This window comes from Doryrhamphus excisus, chromosome 22 (genome assembly GCF_030265055.1).
Source record: "Doryrhamphus excisus isolate RoL2022-K1 chromosome 22, RoL_Dexc_1.0, whole genome shotgun sequence".
Taxonomy (NCBI): Eukaryota; Metazoa; Chordata; class Actinopteri; order Syngnathiformes; family Syngnathidae; genus Doryrhamphus; species Doryrhamphus excisus.
This window is the reverse complement of record NC_080487.1, coordinates 12,877,538-12,891,622: the sequence shown is the minus strand read 5'-3', so window position 1 is coordinate 12,891,622 and position 14,085 is coordinate 12,877,538. Positions and strand designations below refer to the sequence as shown.

The window sequence follows — 14,085 nt, the reverse complement described above, 5'->3', positions numbered from 1 at the left end:
GGCCCGCCCAATCTTTCAAAAGTATTTAATTTAAACTCAACATACAACCTGGCATCATGGCCTGAGCCAACCTTTTGATGGTTTTATCAATTTCGTTGTTTGACATGGTCTGTTGTTTACAAAGTGCTCCTGAAAAAAGAGACACAAGCACATAATAATAATAAAAATTAAAATAATAATTATTATATTATTATTATAACTATTATGACTATTATATTTATTATATTAATGCTAATTATTATATTAATTATATATAATAATATTGTTATATTTGCATATTTTACATAATAATAATATAATAATTATTATTTTAATTTTATTTTAATTATTATAATATTTTATTATTTTTGAAAATATTTAAATATAAATATAAAATAATAAATAATAATAGCAGATTGCATGACAATTTTACAGATACAATAATACCAGGTGGACTGTTACGTGTAAAATATATAGTCTGCGCCCCCCCCCCCCCCCGGAAATTTTGTTATATCAATGCGAGTCAAAAAGTTTGCCCACCCCTGTTCTAGAGTCTAGTTGCAAAAAAGCCGCCTATTGGAATCCACTGGAATGTAATGGCACGAGCCAAGTTGCGCCAATGATGCTAGGAGTCCACTGGGTCGGCCCCAGTTGGTGCCAGTTGGCGCCATAGATTATGTGATCGGCATGTAGCGGCTCGCTGTGGCGCCGAATAACGGCAACATGTTGACATGCCGAGCGAACATTAATTCGGAGCCACTACGCTACACGCCAATCGCATAATCTTTGGCCCGAACTGGCACCAACTGGCGCCGGCCCAGTGGACTCCTAGCATAAAACATCTACATTTGCAGTAATTTTTTTTCCCCGATTGATTTCGTCCTGCACACATTGCAGAAAAATGACGTTGCCATACGTGTCAATCCCGTGTTCAAGGTGAACGGCTTGCAAATGGACGTTCTTGTCAGGCGACCGCCCCGAATGCCACGAGACAGCCACAGTGATGCGGAGACGAGCGGACAGAGATGGATGGATCGATAGATGAGCGCATATGGAGACGTGCCGATTGATAAACTCCTGCTGACAAGGGGCCAACACTTGGAGCTCATCGGCGGAGCTGTCAATCACGCCGGCCATTAGTTTGCATGCATTTCAGGTCGGATGTCCTCAACCTGTGACCGTGGGGTACGAATGCCAGCACCACGAGGCACATAACATGCCAAAACACTTTTTCATCACTTGTCACTTCGGATGGCGCCGCGCATCAGTCCGGACTTCTTCACTACTGTATGTGACAAGCATGGCGGTCGCCTTGATTCCTGACTGCCATCGTGTATGCGGGCGAGTCAAAGGCGTTAGAGGTCATGTTGGGAACATCTGAAAGGGCGGTTGGGCAGTCCATGCTTTGGACTTAGGGTTGGTTTGCACCCATAAAATGACTGAAAACAATGGGTCACATGGACCAACGTGTAATTCAACGAATAATATTGGACATTAGCGTACTTTAAAAATACGTATTTCCAGTTATAAGTCACAAATATGGCTGCCGTTGTTGTTTTTGGTTTTGGTTATGACCCAACCATTTCAACCATTTTAGGTCGGGAGGTGCGCCGAATAAATACTTCCTCTCACGATAATACCGTTTGATTAATATTATACGGATATCCGCCGCGGTGTCATCAACGTTTATCACTTGTACCAGGGGTCTCAAACTCAATTTACCTGGGGGCCACTGGAGCTCGGGTCTGGTTGAGACTGGGCCGCATCAGGTTTTCTAAAAAAAAAAACAAAAAAAAACGCGTTTATTAAAAACAAAAAATATTTTAAAACTTCGCTTTGGTTCCAATTTTCTACAAGAAAAGCTCTGATAAAACATTCCACTGTTGTCAAATATCTTAATTTTTATTTTTCTTCACAAAATAATATGGAAAAAAAAAATCAAGAATAAAGAAAATCAATCAGTAATAAATAAATATAATAATAATAATAAAACAACAAATAATAAAAACTAAAAAAAACACATAGTTGGTGGGTAGACAAATAATTTTTTTCAGATTAAAATGAACAAAGCATTATTAGAGCCCTGTAGACATGACAAAACACGACTATAGTCACATTTATACTCTTTTTATTTACAACATATTGCGCAACTGCGGGGTCTTCAGACACATGCTAACTCGCAAACTAGAGAGCTAGCGACCTAAACGGTAACCTTCGAGTTATTTCCTTTCAACTTAAATAGCCAAAAACTTACCACTTCCACACGGATAGGGAGGATAACTATTAACAGTTATTTAACCTTTAACATGAACATGAATCAAACGTAATCATTTTTTCTGGGTACATGATCTAACATTAAACTTTCATATCAAGGCGGGGGCCTCAAAGTAGTGTCCTGCGGGCCACATTTGGCCCGCGGGCCGCGTGTTTGAGACCCCTGTTTTCATGTATATTTTTCAACAAATGACTGAACGGAAATTGCTCCTTCTATGGAATGTTTTAAATCGGCACTAAAGGGGGCCACCTTTTTAAGACCTTCTTATTTACTTGATGTTATTGTTTTTGTTTGGCATTTCATTTTCTTGATTTGTACAGAACTTTGGTGCGGCATGAGCCGTTTCAAATGTGCTTTATGACTAAACCTTGACAATAAACCTTAAACTTTCATATGAAGGTGGGGGGCCTCAAAGTAGTGTCCTGCGGGCCACATTTGGCCCGCGGGCCGCATGTTTGAAACCCCCTGATCTATATATTATCAGACGTCCAGGATATCGGGAGTAATGTAAGGTAGTAAGTAAGGTAATTTCCAGAATAATATCAGTGGAGTTGTGAAAGGCTACATTATAAGTGGACGCTAATATCGAGAAGTTGACGGTATATCGCCGCTTATGTCGACACCTGTACAGATCATGCAGACAATCAAGTTTGGGTTGAGGTTTATGTTGTCATGTAAACAAAAAAAAAAAAAATCTGATTATCCAGACAGATTGAGCAACCGCCACGGTGATAAATTCCTATATAACAACGATACGGTTGAGAGGCTTATCGATGTGAAGCCGCCGCCCGCTGAAATCGGGTCCGAGAGCGAAACCTTGGATGAATAATAGACTGCTTCCCAGAAAGAAGCGCTCTTGGTGGTAGAAGGTTAATATTCTCACATGTCATTAGGTCGGCCAGCTCAACTGACGGCTCATTGAATCAGGCAGCAAATGATTTCCTCATGCCGCAGAGGACACCGCACTTCAAAGGGAGTTGTGGGGGTATAAGGGTGGGACGGGGGTGGGGAATTGGTGGCTGAGGTCAGGACAGCACTCCACTTTGATTAATGACCGCAGCTCAGCAGAGGTTGCCGGTAGGTAAGAATGTGACGGTGAATTGGATGTGAAAGGGGGGGGGACCCGACTTTAAGCTGCGGAAAAAGAACTCGCAAGACACCGTCGTCACCGTCGGGCTGACTTGATGGCTTGTGACTGGAAATTCATCTGACCCCTCTGGCTCATGTAATCATAAGATTTAACTTGTTGGCCTGACAGGTTGAAGCCACGCTCGCGTGCTTATATTTCCAATAGAAATAGCAGCTGTGAATGGAACCTAGTTAGCGACAAACAGGTTGAACCAGGGGTTGCTTTTTCGTCTTTGTGGGGATTAAAAGACACCGCCACCTGGGTTGTTACCCTCCCGGGTCCCATTATCACTCTCCTTATTAGTTTTTGACTCAGCACAAGTTTAAAAAAAAAAAAAAAAAAAAACGTGACCACTTCAATCTTTGATCTCTCACGCGCTGACACAAATCCCTTAAAGCCTCCCTGACTGTTTCTCAGCTAAGGTAATTAGCACTAATTAAAAGGTTTCCAGCTGCCTTGTGTGCATTTCTTTTTTCTGCATACTGAACGACAAAGACATTGTCCTCGCAGGTGCGTTTGTGTTTACCGCCGCCTCGTTGTTCACACTTGCTGATCAAGGGGATTAGGACTTTTGTTTGAGGGCGATAAAGAAGCCAAACTGAAAGATTCCCGTCAAAGTGTTTTTCAACATTTTTTTGAGCCATTACACGTTTTTTTTACATTGGGAAAAAAAAACAAAAATGTTACAAAATGTCACCACGACCTCACACGTGCATCAATAAGTCTATCAGAGGAACAAGGTAGGTGTTGCCAAACGCACCAATATTACATTGCTATGCCGGTCTTTACACCACAGACACTCGACAGTAGCCATGTTTTTACATGACGAGTTTTTCTCTTTCCGAATTTGGTTAAAGCAAAAAAACAAACAAACAAAAAAAAAAGCATTTATTAAAAACAGAAAAATATACAAACTTTTTCAGTGCTTTGGTTCCGATTTTCTACAATAAAAGCTCTGATAAAACATTCCACTGTTCTCAAATATCTTAATTTTTATTTTTCTGCACAAAATAAGATGAAAAATAAACAAATCAAGAATAAAGAAAATCAATCAATCAGTAATAAATAAATAAATATAATAATAATAATAAAACGGCAAATAATAAAAACTTAAGAAACCACATATAGTTGGTGGGTAGACAAATGATTTTTTTCATATTAAAATGAACAAAGCATTATTAGAGCCCTGTAGACATGACAAAACACGACTATAGTCACATTTATACTCTTTTTATTTACAACATATTGCGCAACTGCAGGGTCTTGAGACACATGCTAACTCGCAAACTAGAGAGCTAGCGACCTAAAAACGGTAGCCTTCAAGTTATTTCCTTTAAACTTAAATAGCCAAAAAACTTACCACTTCCACACGGATAGGGAGGATAACTATTAACAGTTATTTAACCTTTAACATGAACATGAATCAAACGTAATAATTTTTTCTGGGTACATGATACCATACAGCATCCATATCAAACTTGCGCGGGCCGCACTAACATTAAACTTTCATATCAATTCGGGGGTCTCAAAGTAGTGTCCTGCAGGCCACATTTGGCCCGCGGGTCGCGTGTTTGAGACCCCTGCCATACAGCATCCGTATCAAATTTGCGCGGGTCGCACTAACATTAAACTTTCATATCAATTCGGGGGCCTCAAAATAGTGTCCTGCGGGCCACATTTGGTCCGCGGGCCGCATATTTGAGACCCCTGCCATACAGCATCCATATCAAACTTGCGCGGGCCGCAACTAACATTAAACTTTCATATCAATTCGGGGGTCTCAAAGTAGTGTCCTGCGGGCCACATTTGGCCCGCGGGCCACGTCTTTGAGACCCCTGCCATACAGCATCCATATCAAACTTGCGCGGGCCGCAACTAACATTAAACTTTCATATCAAGGCGGGGGGGCCTCAAACTAGTGTCCTGCGGGCCACATTTGGCCCGCGGGACGCGTGTTTGAGACCCCTGCCATACAGCATCCGTATCAAACTTGCGCGGGCCGCAACTAACATTAAACTTTCATATCAAGACGGAGGGGGGGGCCTCAAAGTAGTGTCCTGCGGGCCACATTTGGCCCGCGGGCCACATGTTTGAGACCCATGTTTTAATGTATATTTTTCAACAAAGGGTTAAAGGAATATTCCATCCCTGTTCAATTCTTTCCGTTTGAGCAAATAAACCAAATGTATACTATTGACATAATGGCTATTGTGTCAATAATATTTGCAAATGATGATTAATAAATGTTAAATATAAAAAGTGGTTGAAAATCACTGCTCTCGCTGACCGCAGCACTCTACAGAATTACTTTGATCGATTCATATCTCTATTTTGCCGCGAGGAATGTCTGCTAGCTGATCTCTGACAGGTTAAAGTGCCCTTAAACTCATCATTAACCATCTGTGAACCCGCCCTCTTCCGTTTTGGTATGAGGTGGTCTTTACTGTGCAATGAGCCGAGGGGGTTCTGAAAAGATTGTCACTTCAAAGCCAGTGTTGTTCGCTTGACATGTCAAGCTGGGATTAAGCGTTTTTCTCCCCCCCCCCCCCTCCTGTAATCAAGTCTTTGTTTTTATGCACCTCCGACTATCCGGGATGCAGGAAACCTCCATTATGAGTATGTGTGGGGTTTAACAGGTCCTTTTAGGTTCTCAGGGGGTCTTAGGTTGCCCACAATCATACCATCTTTTACAGGACGGGACATGTTTTTAAGAACCGAATGAAAAAACTGACGTTATCAATCACATCATGTGCACCGACGGCAACCCGACATCAAACCGCCGAGAGCAAACTGACCGTATGACCCGTGACAACACTGTACTAATTAATTGCCAAACAACATCAACAACCGGTGAGATGACGTGTACTCATTCTGATGAAAAACATACAATCGGTTATGCAAAGTGCAGTGAACGCATCACGCTTACTTCAAAAACAAACAAACAAACTACCAAAGCTACCTTAGTGCTTGAGTAACCTGCCGACGTCACAAAAGATCCATCCCGACTCGTTCCCGGCGCCGCAGGGGACAAAAATTGCAGGACATTACTCACCATAATGCATATGTTGCCATCAGAGAGAACTTACTTAAAATTCAATCCACTTTGGCATCATTATCATTTATCAAGATAACGAATGACTCCTTCAGAGTATGGTAATTATAATTTGATAAATCATCAGCAGAAAATTAACTGGACGTCAAAACATTCATTGGGAAGGGTGATGAATGGAGGATGATTGCGGTGATGAATTGTGTTAATCTGGCCAGTATGTATCCAGCGAAACGGCTAAACAGCCCAAGATGGATGGGGAGGGGGGGTGGGCGGGCGCGCAAGCTGCAAGGTCAGACGGCAACGCCGCAGACGGGGAAGGAATAAAGAAGAAGCCGTGTGAATAATACGCATGCTTACCCTTCTTTGTGCTCACTCGGGAAACAATCAATTGCAGGAAGTGCGGAAACAACCAGTCCACTCAGATCCGTTGGCTAATTTAGCACGCTGATACTCGGATAAGAAAATAAGTACTTTCTATATATTCCCGTTTACCAAAAACGTCAAATGACACAATTTTGGATTTCATGAGTGAAAAATATTATTTTGTTAGGAATGGAATATTTTTCCACTGCTATCAAAAGCCTTCAAGGAGGGACAAAGTATTCCACTCCTAACAATGTGACCAAAAACGTCAAATGACACAATTTTGGATTTCATGAATGAAAAATATTATTTTGTTAGGAATGGAATATTTTCCCTCTGCTATCAACAAGCCTTCAAGGAGGGACAAAGTATTCCACTCCTAACAATGTGACCAAAAACATCAAATGACATGATTTTGGATTTCATGAATGAAAAATATTACTCTGTTAGGAATGGAATATTTTCCCTCTGCTATCAACAAGCCTTCAAGGAGGGACAAAGTATTCCACTCCTAACAATGTGACCAAAAACATCAAATGACACGATTTTGGATTTCATGAGTGAAAAATATTACTCTGTTAGGAATGGAATATTTTCCCTCTGCTATCAACAAGCCTTCAAGGAGGGACAAAGTATTCCACTCCTAACAATGTGACCAAAAACGTCAAATGACACAATTTTGGATTTCATGAATGAAAAATATTATTTTGTTAGGAATGGAATATTTTCCCTCTGCTATCAACAAGCCTTCAAAGAGGGACAAAGTATTCCACTCCTAACAATGTGACCAAAAACGTCAAATGACACGATTTTGGATTTCACGAGTGAAAAATATTATTTTGTTAGGAATGGAATATTTTCCCTCTGCTATCAACAAGCCTTCAAGGAGGGACAAAGTATTCCACTCCTAACAATGTGACCAAAAACGTCAAATGACACAATTTTGGATTTCATGAGTGAAAAATATTATTTTGTTAGGAATGGAATATTTTCCCTCTTATCAACAAGCTTTCAAGGAGGGACAAAGTATTCCACTCCTAACAATGTGACCAAAAACGTCAAATGACACGATTTTGGATTTCATGAGTGAAAAATATTATTTTGTTAGGAATGGAATATTTTCCCTCTGCTATCAACAAGCCTTCAAGGAGGGACAAAGTATTCCACTCCTAACAATGTGACCAAAAACGTCAAATGACACAATTTTGGATTTCATGAGTGAAGAATATTACTCTGTTAGGAATGGAATATTTTTCCACTGCTATCAAAAGCCTTCAAGGAGGGACAAAGTATTCCACTCCTAACAATGTGACCAAAAACGTCAAATGACACGATTTTGGATTCCATGAGTGAAAAATATTATTCTGTTAGGAATGGAATATTTTCCCTCTGCTATCAACAAGCCTTCAACATGTGTTGTTCAAAGAAGGGACAAAGTATTGAGTAGAATCCTACAGTCACAATTTGAATGCGTCTTAACGCCTTGTATTTCATTCATTCATTTTCTACCGCTTATCCTCACGAGGGTGGCGGGGGTGCTGGAGCCTATCCCAGCTGTCTTTGGGCGAGAGGCGGGGTACACCCTGGTGACTGGTGGCGAGCCAATCACAGGGCACATATAGACAAACAACCATTCACACTCACATTCATACCTATGGACAATTTGGAGTCGCTAATTAGAATTAGCCTAGCATGTTTTTGGAATGTGGGAGGAAACCGGAGTACCCGGAGAAAACCCACGCAGAGATGACCGAGGGTGGAATTGAACCCTGGTCTCCTAGCTGTGAGGTCTGCGTGCTAACCACTCGACCGCCGTGTTGCTACTCTCATATTTATTATTATTATTATTATTTTTACGCTCTTGTGAGCTAATTCAAACCTGCAATAAAAAACCTGTTGTTCCGGCAATCAAGTCTGGTGCTTGTGTGTCTCACCAAACATCAATGCAACATTACGGACAACTAGTGACGAGTGTAGAATCCTACAGTCACAATTTGAATGCGTCTTAATGCCTTGTATTTGTATTATGGTTTGTATTAGCCATTTTTATGCTTGGGAACGCTTCATTTAGGCAACATGGAATAGATAAATGTAAGATTTGATGATGGTATTTTGGTAGAAGTACTGTATGTATTGTATTTGACCCATTAAAGTACACAGAATCATGTGTATAATTATTCATAAACAGCCCCCAAACTGATATGATAGTCATTTCCATGATGACTATCTGTATGTAAAGTGTATGTCTATAGATGGGGAGGGACAAATGTCGTTTGATTGGTCGACAAAAGCACTGCTGCTACTCCCGATTGGCCATCGCTGACGTGAGAGATGTGTCTGCTAAGTGCAGGAGGTCAGACATGAGTCCAGATATTTATCACATATGCTGAAAGCAGATGGAGGTGACACATTCATCACAGTAACACTTGCCCCCCCCCACCCGACCCACCATCACTACCACTTCCCAACCATTTTTTAGGACTATTACTACTACTGTATCGGACTATGAGTAGGTCATTTTTTGGGGAGGGGGACGGGAGTGAGGAACTTGCTTTGATCAATACTTCACGTCTCAGCAGGGTATTTGTGACACTCGCTCCCCTCATTTGTCAGTCCCCCTTTCATAGACACCCCCGCCGCCCCTCACCGTCAGTGACAATGAAAAGATTTCACAATAGCGGCGGGGCAGAAACTCATTCCGCCAGTCATCCATCACTTTCAGCCGGGGCTGACGGCCGTTCCACTGACCTAATCGCTAATGCCGGGCTGCATGCTGGAGACTACTAAAAGCATGCCCTCATTAGGTTTGGTTAGAAGAAGGGTGGGACCACGACGGGGCCTTGAGGACTTCTTATTCGGAGAACACGGACAACATTATTGCTTTATTGCAGAGGTGACATAAAGGGCGAAATGAACTGAAAGTGGACACCCAGACCCTTGATGGTTGGTCAAACTCCAAGCTACTGACGGTTTGGTTCTGCCAACCTCGACTTCGGGCAGCCCTCCTTGGTTGACACCATCGAAGGATCTGCAAGTCCTCCTTGACCCGGGATGAGCTAATTTTGATGACGTTTCTGTCACTTTTCCCAGCTCATCCATCTACGAGTCGTCTACGAGACAACATTTCCTGCCAAATCTCAGAAATCCCCCAAAGTTTTTTGGGGGGTTATATTTGAGGACCATGCAAAACATATCACAGATCAACCACAAAAGAAGGGAAATGTCAAAATTGGCATCAAACATCCTGACACCGAAGAACATCTAACCAAGACCAATGGTCCCCCAATATGCCAATGGTGGAAAATGTCCATTTTTAAGCTAATTGCCCAAAATTAGCCAATTACGTCAATGAAGGCAAACATCAAAATTTTAGTCAAAATTTTAGTCAAAATTCAAGCCAAATTTCCCAATGAAAGGAAATGTCAAAAAGTGAGTCAAATATCACAGTGAATGTGAATATCAAAATTTTGGACAGAATTTGACACGCATGTCAAATTTCCCAACGCTTCAGTGAAGCGACGTGTCAACATTTTAGCAAAATGGGGGGAAAAAATCCAACTACCTCAATGAAGGAAATTTCAAAATTTTGGTCCAAAATTATTAGAGCCCTGTAGACGTGACAAAACACGACTATAGTCAAATTTATACTTTTTTTATTTACAACATATTGCGCAACTGCAGGGTCTTGAGACACATGCTAACTCGCAAACTAGAGAGCTAGCGACCTCAACGGTAGCCTTCAAGTTATTTCCTTTAAACTTCAATAGCTTAAAAACTTACCACTTCCACACGGATAGGGAGGATAACTATTAACAGTTATTTAACCTTTAACATGAACATGAATCCAACGTAATCATTTTTTCTGGGTACATGATACCATACAGCATCCATATCAAACTTGCGCGGACCGCGCTAACATTAAACTTTCATATCAAGACGGGGGCCTCAAAGTAGTGTCCTGCGGGCCACATTTGGCCCTCGGGCCGCATGTTTGAGACCCCTGCCATACAGCATCCGTATCAAACTTGCGCGGGCCGCACTAACATTAAACTTTCATATCAAGACGGGGGTCTCAAAGTAGTGTCCTGCGGGCCACATTTGGCCCACCGGCCGCATGTTTGAGACCCCTGTCATACAGCAGCCATATCAAACTTGCGCGGGTCGCACTAACATTAAACTTTCATATCAAGGCGGGAGGGCCTCAAAGTAGTGTCCTGCGACCCACATTTGGCCCGCGGGCCGCATGTTTGAGACCCCTGTTTTAATGTATATTTTTCAACAAATTACTGAACGGAAATTGCTTCTTCTATGGAATGTTTTAAATCGGCACTAAAGGGGCCATCTTTTTAAGACCTTCTTATTTATTTGTTCTTATACTTTTTGTTTGGTATTTTATTTTCTTGATTTGTACGGAACTTTGGTGCAGTATGAGCTGTTTCAAACGTGCTTGACAATTGCACATATGGTATGTTATGATCCCGGCTTGTGAGTTTTACGGTTTTCGACCCCAGGATGCAGAGATAAGGACCCAAATGCAGGTAAAAAAAATATATTTATTTTCGCTATTCAGCAAAACGACGCACTAGCAAGTCCAACAACGAAGGGAACGCGCACCTGAACTAAATAGGCAACAGAAAATCGGAAACAGGTGCTAATTGAAAGGAACGGAAAACAGAACAGAGCAACACAGGAAGTGAATACAAAATAAGGGCGTGAACGAGGAACAGAGGAAAACTAAGCTGTCACCAAGGGAAAAAAAATACACAAAAAATCCAAACTTTTAACCGTTGTGTCTTTAAATCTTGCACGATAAAACGAAGAAATGAGCCCCGACTCCAACTTGTGTCGAGACATCCGGTTCCTGCTGTGCTCCAAAACGGTCTATATTGGCGTTATGAGTCCTGCTGATTGACCACTGGCTTCCGTGACACGACGAAGACAAGCAAAAGGAATATTAGAATATCGTATATAAAGCTGTAATTGACTTGAATGATCCGTGCTACACGAGTGCAGCCTAAGCAACAAATATCCCTACAAGGCGGTGCGGTCGTTAATGCCTGGATCCTATTATTCTGCTAAGTATCAGCAATTATCTTGCTGTCAAAGCTCCAGGTGACAAATTCTCCCCATACCCCCGGCGTGCGGTATCATCAAGCGAACATGAGCTTCATGTGACGGCAGCTAAATCACCCTCTCTGCTCACAGCTCTGACAGACAAATGGGCTGCCTTGGAAAAGCCGGGCCCATCATTCTCAGCCTGCGAAAGAAGGGAGTGGAAAAAAGAGCTCTCGCTCCCAGCTGACCTTTTTTTTTTTTTTTTTTTTTTTTTTATTCTCTAAAAGAGATTAAATAGCACAGATTCTGTATGTACTGTATAGTCTGCTTCCAAAATATGAGAAATATTAATGTTTTTTTCGGTGCGTTTGTTTCATCCTCTGCCAAGTTGCAGTCATTGTTTTTACCTTTTAAAAATGATGCCGCGAAAAAAAAAACAGGAAGTGAACATGGCCAGTTTCATCATCCCCAGTTTCATACCCTAACGCAGGGGTGCTCATTAAGTCGATCGCGAGCTACCGGTCGATCGCGGAGGTGGTACTGGTCGATCGCTGGTCGATCGCGGCGTGACATTAAAAAAATATCATCCCAGCATCAATGCCGTCACTTGATTGACATACAGGGCAGCCATTCAGATGACAACTGAATGTTGCCCTTCGGGTGACCAATCAAATCAAACAACGTCTCTAAGTGCAGCAGAACTTACGATGTCAGCCTATCATCCATCCCCGTTACTTGATTGACATACAGGACAACCAATCAGATGACAACTGAATTTTGACCTTTAGGTCACCGCTCATGCGTAAACAACAAGTGCTAAGCTAGTCGGCGAATTGCGAGATTTTAAGCCCTCGCTAAAGTTTATGGTCACTAAAATGAGTGAAGGAGCTGGACCAAGTAAAAAGGCAAAAAACATATCACTTCCATACGGATATGGAATATTATACGGATATTATGATACGGATATTATCCATGACTGATAAACATTTGGAAGTGTGCTTGAGGCTGGCTATCAGCAGCTACTGTCCGGACTATGCATCCCTGGCTGGTTCAATTCAGTGCAAGTCATCAAAGTAAACTCAGGTAATTACAAAAAATGTTAATAGTTAATTATGTGTGTTTTGCAATATTGGCTCATTTGGTTATGTAAGGTACATCAACATACGTTGTACGTACAAATAATCCTCAATACATTTGAAAATAAATAGATGTTTTGCATTTTTGTAGTGGGTAGATCATTTTGACTCGGTCATTTTAAAAGTAGCTCGCATGCTGAAAAAGTGTGAGCACCCCTGCCCTAACGGTATTTTTAAAAAAATGCACACCCGCGTGTGAATGGATGCGAGCGATCCATAAACGAAAGCAAAGAGGCCAAAACACGTCACAACAAATGAGTCGTTCGCCGACTCTTAATTGTTTCGCACCGGCCGGCGATTAATATCTGGTGTTGTTATTAGCGCCATGCTAGTTTGGAGCCCAGATGAGAGAAAGCACACGTCCAAAGAAGTCGGCATACCTTCAGCCCGCATGCGACTTTTCACACGGAGACCACGCAGCGTTTGGACTCCATCACGGCGGTGTGACACACCGCTGGTAAAGGATCGTCTTTTTGAAGTCTTGGCCTCTTGAACCTTGGCTCAACAGCACACATGTCCAAGTAGTTTTTTAATAAAGCAATGTTGTTATTAATTCATTCCACAAAATATACTCAAAATGTACAATTTTTATGATGAAAAGGATAATTCATAACGCCGCCTACAGAGAACATACTAACTCCTTATTTCTAAAATGACAAATACTTCAACTTGCGGAAATAGTTCATCTTCAAACAGCTAAAATAATGCATAAGGCTAAAAATAACCAATTTGCTAAAAATGTCATCCAATACTTCTCTACAAGAGAGGAGAAATATGATCTCAGGGAAGAACTACATTTGAAACACTTCTAAATTAAATTTTATTAAAAAAAATAATAAAATAAAAAATAAAATAAAAAAAAATAAAATAAAAAAAAATAAAATAAAATAAAATAAAATAAAATAAAATAAAATAAAATAAAATAAAATAAAATAAAATAAAATAAAATATTTAATTTAATTTAATTTAATTTAATTTAATTTAATTTAATTTAATTTAATTTAATTTAATTTAATTTAATTTAATTTAATTTAATTTTTTTTATTATTTACTATCGCACACAAAATAAAAAAAAAGTAGGCGTTGCGGACATACC

At 40.8% G+C, this 14,085-nt stretch overlaps 1 long non-coding RNA gene across 1 annotated transcript in view; it reads right to left on the bottom strand.

Annotated features, from left to right (window-relative positions):
- Nucleotides 1-1,645: 1,645 nt before the first annotated feature.
- LOC131109877 (uncharacterized) overlaps nt 1,646-14,085 on the bottom strand; it is a 133,023-nt gene continuing 120,583 nt past the window's right edge. The window contains exon 6 of the long non-coding RNA XR_009120797.1: nt 1,646-1,753. This is a non-coding gene — a long non-coding RNA (uncharacterized LOC131109877). The remainder of the gene's footprint in view (nt 1,754-14,085) is intronic.